Below are 9,360 nucleotides of genomic sequence, written 5' to 3'. Positions count from 1 at the left end.
AATATTTTTTTTCATCAGTGTTTCGTTTGGTTGGAAGTTCTTCATCGGGGTGTATTAGAAGCTAACTTGTTCATTTCTGCATGTTTAGAAATTCCTGCATTATGTATAGCTTGCTTTAAAAATACTATTCCCGGTCTTTCTCAGTTATCTTCCCTTATAATGTTCCTTCTGTGACGTTTACAAGAAACTCGTTGTGACCAGTCCACTCGTCTTCACTTCGCTCTCTTGTTTTGCTAAATGCAGTTCTTTGCAGGACTTCTTTGTTGGTGGTTTTATCTGTATATTTTATCTTTAACGGGCGTCTCCAGCACCATACCTCAAATGCTTCAAGAGATTTCATTTCATTTTGGCCTATTGTCCATGCTCCACAGCCATACATTGCAACTCTCAGCTACCTTTTTCCTCACTTCAGTATTTATATTGTTTGAACGAAGTATTTTCCTTTATTCATGAACTTCGCTTTTGCTCTAAAATCTTTGTCTTACGTCTTCTTTGCTTCCTCTATCTTCAGTTATATTACTTACTAAATATTCTATGATTCCATTTGTTTTATTTTATTTCCTTCAATTTTGATGTTTATTTCCTCTGGAGAGCCGGGAGAACCGGGTTCAGTTCTCGGCCTTGGTACAAATTTTGACTCGCCGTTTCAGTCTATGTGCATAAAACCAGATTTGAGGTTCCACTTTTATATGTGAGGTGATGCATATGATGGGGGCATGGTTATAGTGACTGTGAAGAGTTGGAAGACTATATAAAACCATAAATCGAATGTAGAGTTTCGCTTCTGAACCAACAAGACCGCGTATCAATCATCCTCTCCACCTCCAGCAGTAGACAACTCGACCTAAACATCGATGCATTACAGTATTTTAAGTATTTTATAAGCTAACGCGTCAGTATACCTAGAATGTTTATAATGATTCTTTAAAAATATGCTTTCTCTGACTGCCTTTTATGATAACACCCTTATACGTACAGACGCTGATAATAATCGGCTGCCGGCTGCTGTGGCCGAGCGGTTCTAGGCGTTTCAGTCCAGAACGGCTCCACTGCTACGGTCACAGGCTCGAATCCTACCTCAGGCATGGATGTGTGTGTTGTCCTCAGGTTAGTTAGGTTTAAGTATTTCTAAGTTCTAGGGACTGATGACTCAGATGTTATGTCGCATAGTGCTCAGAGCCATTTGAACCCATAATCGGCTGCAGATGTTTACGATTGGCGTTTTACCTGTTTTACAGCCTGTCTGGTCTTCAGTTATGGAAGGTGAGGTTTAGGCCGGGATTTAATGCTAGCTGGTATGGAGTTGTATTATATGGGGAAACACGTTCATTTGATAACTCTTTATCAAGCAGTATACAAACACGCACCTGTCTCCAATCCATCTTACGACTTGGCGCAGACCGCTTGGCCTCAGTCAGACACTACCGAGTATGAAGAAACACCCAGTGCAAGGTGAGTCGCGCCCGATTCGATTCAATGCCATGCGACTCGCGCCAGATTAGCTTCAGAGTCGCGACGCAACTGCCAAATCAGATGGTTGCCTGGAAGCTGCACCTAAGTTGACTTGCAGTTGCGGCAGTGGGCGATTTACAGTGCTGTATAATGGGACAGACCCTCGAGCTACTGGTTTCTGATGCTCACGTCACGGACTTTGCGCCATTTGACGGACAGTCTAAAGCGTACTACCATAGGCGTACGTCATAGCGAATTGTGACTTATGAATGGCATAGTACAACTAAATCGACATAGAGAGTAAATTCATCCAATGACAGTTTTTCTGAAAAAGGCGTGGTCCATGGAAGTGTGTTGGGCCTCTTGCTATACGATTGTATACTAATGACCTGGCAGGCACCATTAACACTATCCCCAGCCTTCTCGCCAGAGATTCACTTATCTATAATAAAATAATACCTACAAAACCTCACAAAAAAGCTTTTCATAATTTTTAAGAGTATCTCAAAGATTGGCAACTTGTTTTAATGTTCAGAAATGTTAAATTGCGGACTTCACAGATCGAAAAAGAACTTAATGTCTTTCGAGTACAGTATCAAAGCGTAACAATTAGAAACACTCAACTGATTCAAATGTTTCAACGGCCTTGCTGCAGTGGTAACAGCGGTTCCAGTCAGATCAAGGGAGTTAACCGCTGTCGAGCTGGGCTAGCACTTGGATTGGTGACCATCCGCTCGCCGAGCGCTGTTGGCAAGCGGGGTGCACTCAGCCCTTGTGAGGCAAACTGAGAAGTTACTTGATTGAGCAGTAGCAGCTCTGACACTCGGTCGGGACAGTCGTGTGCTGACCACACACCCATATATATCTGCATCCAGTGACGACTGTGGGCTGAGGATGACACGGCGGCCGGTCAGTATTGTTGGGCCTTTATGGCCTGTTCGGGCGGAGTTGACAGTTTTTTTAACTGATTCAAATACCAGAGTGTAACAATTTGTAGGGATATGAAATGCAATTATCACATAGGCTCACAGTGGGAAAGCGTGACCACGAATGCACAGACCCGCGCGAAAATGTGCTTAGAATATAAATCGCTCATCCCAAAAAATACTGGTATGAGCCACTCGCATGCAAAACTGCTCGTCTTACAACGAGATACATCTCAATGAGCACCTATTCATCCTCTTAAGAGAGGAACTTTGGCAACGCCAAGACACAAAATATCGGTATATTAGGACCAAAAACACATCCACACCAATATTTATACTTTGCGGTTTGTGGCGAAGGGTGCTTGTGTACCACTGATACACATATTTGAATTTAATGATTCTCGTGATGTGAACTCAGACAATATAAGCGCAATGTGTGAGGGAAAGGCCATTTTGTAAGAATACAATATGAAAGACAAGAAGTACGGTTACACGATAGTTATTTCATCACCAGACTTCACTTTGTGCTGTACAATTAACTTACTGCACCGACGTCCAAGCCTATGTTACAAATGCTTGCCAAAGGCAGGTTATGACGCTGACATACTATTCATTTGAAAATGTAATTAGTGTTATGTTTCATTTTGGACTGCTTGAATGCAGAAGTGATACTGAGTGTGAAAAAGTGACTTTAGTCAGATGTGCATAATGTTCTGTTCAACTTTGCTTTGAACACTTCATTGAAATACAAAACGTGGATTTTGAAGACGGTATAGACAATCGACACTGTCACTTGAGCAGAAAAAGTTTGCTGTTGGAATAGCGTAATCATTTTAAGTAGATGGACATATCGAGGTGAGTCACGACAGGTTGAATAAGTGATCATTAAAATGTATCTCGTTGTAAGAGGAGCAGTTTTACATGCCAGTCGCTCATACCACTGTTTTTAGGATGAGCGATTTATATTCCAACCACATTATCGTACAAATTGTAAAAAACCATTCAAAAGACAAGATCACATAAAATATTTGTTTATTTGAGATAACCGGTTTCGACAAACACTTGCTGTCAACTTCAGGTATTAAAACCCATTTTGTTGCAAATCATGTTCATTTTACGTTTAAACTCAAGCATAGGATGCGAAGTGAATAAAACACAACATTATAAAATGTTTGTGCTGAGTCTTATCCACTTGACATCATGTGCGTGATGTTAAGCGTGAAATGAACATGTTTTACAAGAAGATGAGTTTTAATACCTGAAAATGACACCAAATGTCTGTTGAGCCCGGATATCTTAAATAAAGAAATATTTTACTCGATCTTAGTAGTTGAAGGTTTTTTTACAATTAAAGCGAATCGCCCTGTAGGACTCACAAAATCAGAAAATTCAATCACATTTTCGTGCGTTTTTGAGCGTTCGAGGTCAGATAGTTTCCTTGTCAATTGTTTGTAAGGCATGAGACTGACTTTCGTTCTTCATTAGGATACTGGAAAAAAGCTGTCAGAGTAAGGAAAATGCTTACAAAACGCTGGTGCAGTCAATCCTAAAATATTGCTGAAGTGGGTGGGATTTGCAACATGTAGGACTAACGAAGGACATTGAACATATACAAAGATACGAACTGTGAATTGTCAGAGATTTAACTCATCGCAAAAATTCTGAAAAAAAGCTCGTATTCGCAGTAGACCGAACGTGGATGAATTTATCCAGAAAACGGTTAGTTATAACGTTAGGAAAACCAGTATTAAGCGAGAACTGTAGAGATACACCTCAGCCCCCCCCCCCCCCCATCCCCCACCACCATGCTCTGCTTCCTTATGGGCTGTCAAGACAAGAATAGGCAAGTTACAGAAAGCAAAAAGGCATCAAGCAGCCATCCTAGCCGGACTCTGTACGCAATTGGTATGGAGAGAACCCCGAATACCATGCTAAGTACACCTTGACGTACACTCCACAGTGGCTGGCAGAATATGTATATGTGTAAAAATTTTTGTGAAAAAGGTAGCAGCTGGTATTTTCCCCGCTGAAAACGCGCGACGCTATTAGGTGGTTACCGTGGCGACGGCGACACTGGAGGAGGCCCGCGCCCGCGAGAAGAGTGGGCTAGCCCGGCGCAGCTGCCGCCATATTGATCCACGCGGCTGCCGGCTGTAGCGGCGCGTCGGCCCCTGCCGCGACCGCAGCCCGCGTGCCTCCGACGCTGTGTGGGTTGCCGAACCCACAGGCGCTTGGCCTCGGTTCGCCTCGCCTCTGCGGGTCTCCAGGTGCACGCACAGTGCGATGGAGTTATCGCATGCTGGGGTCAGCCACACAGCTGTGTGACACAGGCGTTGGAGGCTTATGCGTAGAAGACACAAGAACGCCACTCCCCGTCCCTGCCGACAGCTGGTCTGCTCTCAGCGTTACAAGGACACACTGACACGAAGTAAAAGAAGTGAATGAACTCGTTGTGCCACGAAGAATGCGAAGTGAAGGAATTCTGCTTCCTTGGGTGCAAAATAACCTGTAACAAGTGAATTAAGGAGGGCGTAGAAAGCAGGCAAGCACAGAGAAAGAGAGCATTCTTGGGCCAATTATTTAATGAAGAATTACAATTTGATGAAGACATTTCTGGGAATACACGTTTACAGTCCGTCTTTCTAGGGGAGTGAATCATGGTCTGAAGGTTAAGCTAAAAAGGAGAGAATCGAAGCATGTGATGTGGTGCTCAAGGAAAATGTTGTTGAAATTTAGGTGGACTGAGAAGATCGAAATCAGTGCGTCACAGAATCGGTGAAGATAGGAACATGTGGACAACATATACGAGAAGAAGGGACTCTATTATAGGACATGGGAGCCAAGCTGATAAAAAGTTAAGGGAAAGATAGCGGGTGGAACATATCCTACAAACAACTGTGTACGGTTGGTACCAGTGCTACTGCGGGACGAAGAGATTAGCGCAGGCGAGACATTCGTGGAGAGCTGTGCAAACAAATCAGATTCTTTTTTATGGAAATAGAACAATCTATTTCTGTGTTATCCAAGTAAAGTACAGCGAGTACTCTCAAAATAAGAAACGATGCCTGAAGTACCTTATTATATATAATTAGATAGAATATTTTCGTACTGAATATCTCTGGCAAGATCGGTTTGGATTCCAGAGAAATGTGGGGCCACACGAGACAATGCTGATTATACGACAAAACACTGTACAAGACAGTCGAAGGACAAGAAAGAGAAGAAATGGAGTGAGACAAGAATTTAGACTCACCCCAATGTCATTTACCTTGTACTTTAAGCAAGCAGTAAAGGAAACCAGAAAAAAATTTTGAACGGAAATTAAAGTTCAGAGTGAATAAAATAACAATCCTGGAGTTGCAGATGACACTATTAGTCTATTAGAGACAGCAAATACCTTGGAAGTACTGCTGAGCGCAATATATAATGCTCTGAAATGAAGTTGTAACATAAACATAAACAAATACGAGACTTGTCGAGCAAGTAATTTCCGATCGGTCGAGAAATTAATTTCCGATCCCACCGAAAATCAGAAATGTTTTATCTGCAACACTTAGCTACATCATCCAGCTACTTATTTACATAGTCGCCGCTTTGACTTAGACATTTTTCGTGGCACCTACCAACTTTCCAATAGTCTCGTCATAGACGGTAGCCGTCCGTGCTTTTCGTCAATTCTCTGCACTGCTCTGTAGTTCACTGTCTGTGGCAAAATGCTACCCTTATAGCCAGCAGTTCGTGCGAGCACAGATGAAAATCAGCCCACGTCCGAACTGTATGGTGGGAGTTAAAAAACTTCCCATCTAAAACGCTGCAGCGTCGTCGTCAGTGTCCTTGCAATGTGCGGGCGAGAACTGTCATGAACCTGCCGGGAGACACAACTTTCTAGGCGCCTTTAGTTGATAACTGAGCGCTCAGAACTGCAAGGTGCAACGGTATACTAGAGACACTGTCCAATTCACCTGTGGAAAATTTTATAGAAATCTCACTGTGATTTTCATTTCACTGCCGATCGGGACCCCCTCCCCGTAAAACGAGGCTGATGGAGTGTAGTCGTTTTAAATTTGGTGATATTGATAGAATAAGGTTAGTGCTGTTGGAAGGTATTTGTATGGAGTGTAGCCTTGAACGCAAGTGAAAGGTGGCCGATAAACAGCGCATACAAGAAGAGAACAGAGGCTTTTGCCATGAGATGCAACAGGAGAACGGCAAAGATTATATGGGTAGATCGAACAAGTAGTGAGGGGGCACTGAATGGAATTGACGAGAAAAGATATTTCTGGTGCAACTTGGCTAGAAGAAGGGAGCGGTTGATAGCACATATGCAGAGATGAAAGGATCGCCAGTTTGGTAATGAAGGAATGTGTGCGTGTGTGAGTGTGTGTGTGTGTGTGTCTGTCTGTGTGTGTGTGTGTGTGTGTGTGTGTGTGTGTGTGTGTGTGGGAGGGGTGGGTAAAAAGTTTCTAGATGGACAAAGCTTCAACAACAATAAGCAGGTTCAAAAGGATGCAGTTTGCCGTGTTTAGGCGGAGATGGAGAGAAAGAAATGTGGTTCCCATTTTCAGACCTTCAAAATATTTTCCCGTTCCCAGAAAGAGATTTTCACTCTGCAGCGGAGTGTTTCCCATGTCACATTCAGCCGAGTACTTTGTGACACATTCGCATCTCGTTCCTAGTCTAGTTGTTTCCATGGGAGAGAAATATCGATAATTTCAACCCGATGTTCCCGGATAATGACGTGTAAGAAGAGTGGTGCGCTATCACACAAAACATATATCGTATATTGAAAACATCGTAAATTACACTTCCCGGTGGTTAAGCATGTGTATTTCGGGCATTCCTGTTTTGGGTTAACTGTGCGGTCCCGGCCGGCGTTAGACAAGCTCTATTGGTTTGCTTGAAAATTGATACAGAACTTTTCGATTCCTTTCAGCATTATCTGTACATACGTATCGAAAAGTCTCACTGTATAGTTCTAATCTGAAAAGCGTGATTAGATACGTTTTTGTCCGAGAAAGAAGCCATTCTCGACAGTGGCTGTTGTATTGGGCGTTTGAAATCTCTTCTTCCTCAGAACTGAGTCGCTTTGTGAGTTTTTTTCTGTAGGAAACACAGCTGGAACGTCGAGAGTCTGAGAGTTAAACACAGAGGAGCTTTATGCTGTGCGGCTCAAAAGGCATCGTGGCGGCGTTTGAAGTACGGCACGGAGACTGTGTAGCGGAAGAAAAGCACTGCGAAAGAGAAGCGTCGTATCAGCAAAAAATATAGTGGATAATGCAATGCGGACGAAACCCGGTCTAGTGGAGAGTCGCAGTTCCACGCTGAACGTACACGGGGCTACCACACAACCTGGGGATCTTGTTTTGGCCCATCACAAACGATGTTTATGGAACGCTAGCAAGTGTGTCAACGCTGATTCAGACAATAGAGCACTGCACCAGTTACGTTTTTCAATGCTTAGCACGATGCATATCGGGAATTTTCTCCCACTTTAAAGTGCTGTGGGAGTTTTTGTACACACCGTTACATGATTACTCAACAGTTCATATCTAATAATTTGACAGAGTGATCATGGAACCGCTTTCAGGCTATCTGTTTCCCGTATGACTCTCGCATAGTACTTCAAAAGCCCAACACCAAAATCTTTCCGAGAGGGCTTCGATTTATCTTATTATGTAGGTGAGAGTCAACAAAATATTTGCGAACTCGGAGGAGAAAGTTGGTAATTGAAATCCCGTGAAAACATCTCGTCGCAACGAAAACAGCGATTGTTTGATGATTGCCACCCAAATTAGTTTATCTTTTCCGTGACACTCTCTCCCCTATTTCGCGATAATATAAAACAAGCTGCCCTTCTTTGAACTTTTGGGGTGTCCTCTCTCAAGCATATCAGATAACGACGCCATACTGCTCAGCAATACTCCACAAAAGGACGGACAAGCATAGCGTAGGCAGTTGTTCACTAGATTTGTTCGGTATTCTCAGTGTCCTGACAATAAAACGCAGTCTTTGGTTTGCATTCCATCAAAGTTTTCCACGTGATGGTTTCGATTTAAGCTGTTCGCCGTTGTAATACATAGGTATTTATCTTAATAAACAACATTTAAACTTGTGTGGTTTAAGGCTTTTTTCATACTATTCGTATGGAGGACGTCACATTTTTCATTCAATTATACCTGTTTGTACCATGTACATATCTTGTCTACTACATACTTTAATTCGTTTCGGTTTTCTGATGCCTTTAATAGACGTTAAACGACGTCTTCACCTTCGGACTATCTAAAAGGGCTACTCAGTATGTTTCGTAATTTTTTTATATATATATACGAAGAACAATAAAGGACCTATAATGCTATCTTGAGGTGTCACTTCCGTTTCACTAGACGACTTCCTATAACTAACTACGAAATGTGACCATTCTGGCAGGAAATTAAAAACACGGTTCAAATGGCTCTAGGCACTATGGGACTTATCTTCTGAGGTCATCATTCCCCTAGAACTTAGAACTACTTAAACCTAACTAACCTAAGGACTTCACACACATCCATGCGCGAGGCAGGATTCGAACCTGCGACCGTAGCAGCAGCGTGGTTCCGGACTGAATGACCTAGAACCGCTCGGTCACAGCGGCCAGCCAGGAAATCACAGTTTCATTCACTCAGCTGAGCCGATACTACATACATATGCAATTTGATTAGAGGTCGCTGGTGAGGAACGGTGTGAAAAACCTCTAAAAATCTAGAAATATGGAATCAACTTGATTTCTGCCGGATAACACTAATTACTTTGTGTGAAAGAGAATTAGTTGCATTTCACAAGAGAGGTCTTTCTGAATTCATGCTTTACCAACATGCAGTCTTCTTCGAGGTACTTCACACTGTGTATGTTACAAAACGTAAAAGAAATCGTTATCAGTCTCATGTTGTTCTTATGGTCTTCAGTCCGGTTTGATGCAGCCCTCCATCCTATTCTGTCCGGACCA

This window comes from Schistocerca americana, chromosome 9, assembly GCF_021461395.2.
Source record: "Schistocerca americana isolate TAMUIC-IGC-003095 chromosome 9, iqSchAmer2.1, whole genome shotgun sequence".
NCBI classification, from domain to species: Eukaryota; Metazoa; Arthropoda; class Insecta; order Orthoptera; family Acrididae; genus Schistocerca; species Schistocerca americana.
This window is presented reverse-complemented; position numbering follows the sequence as displayed.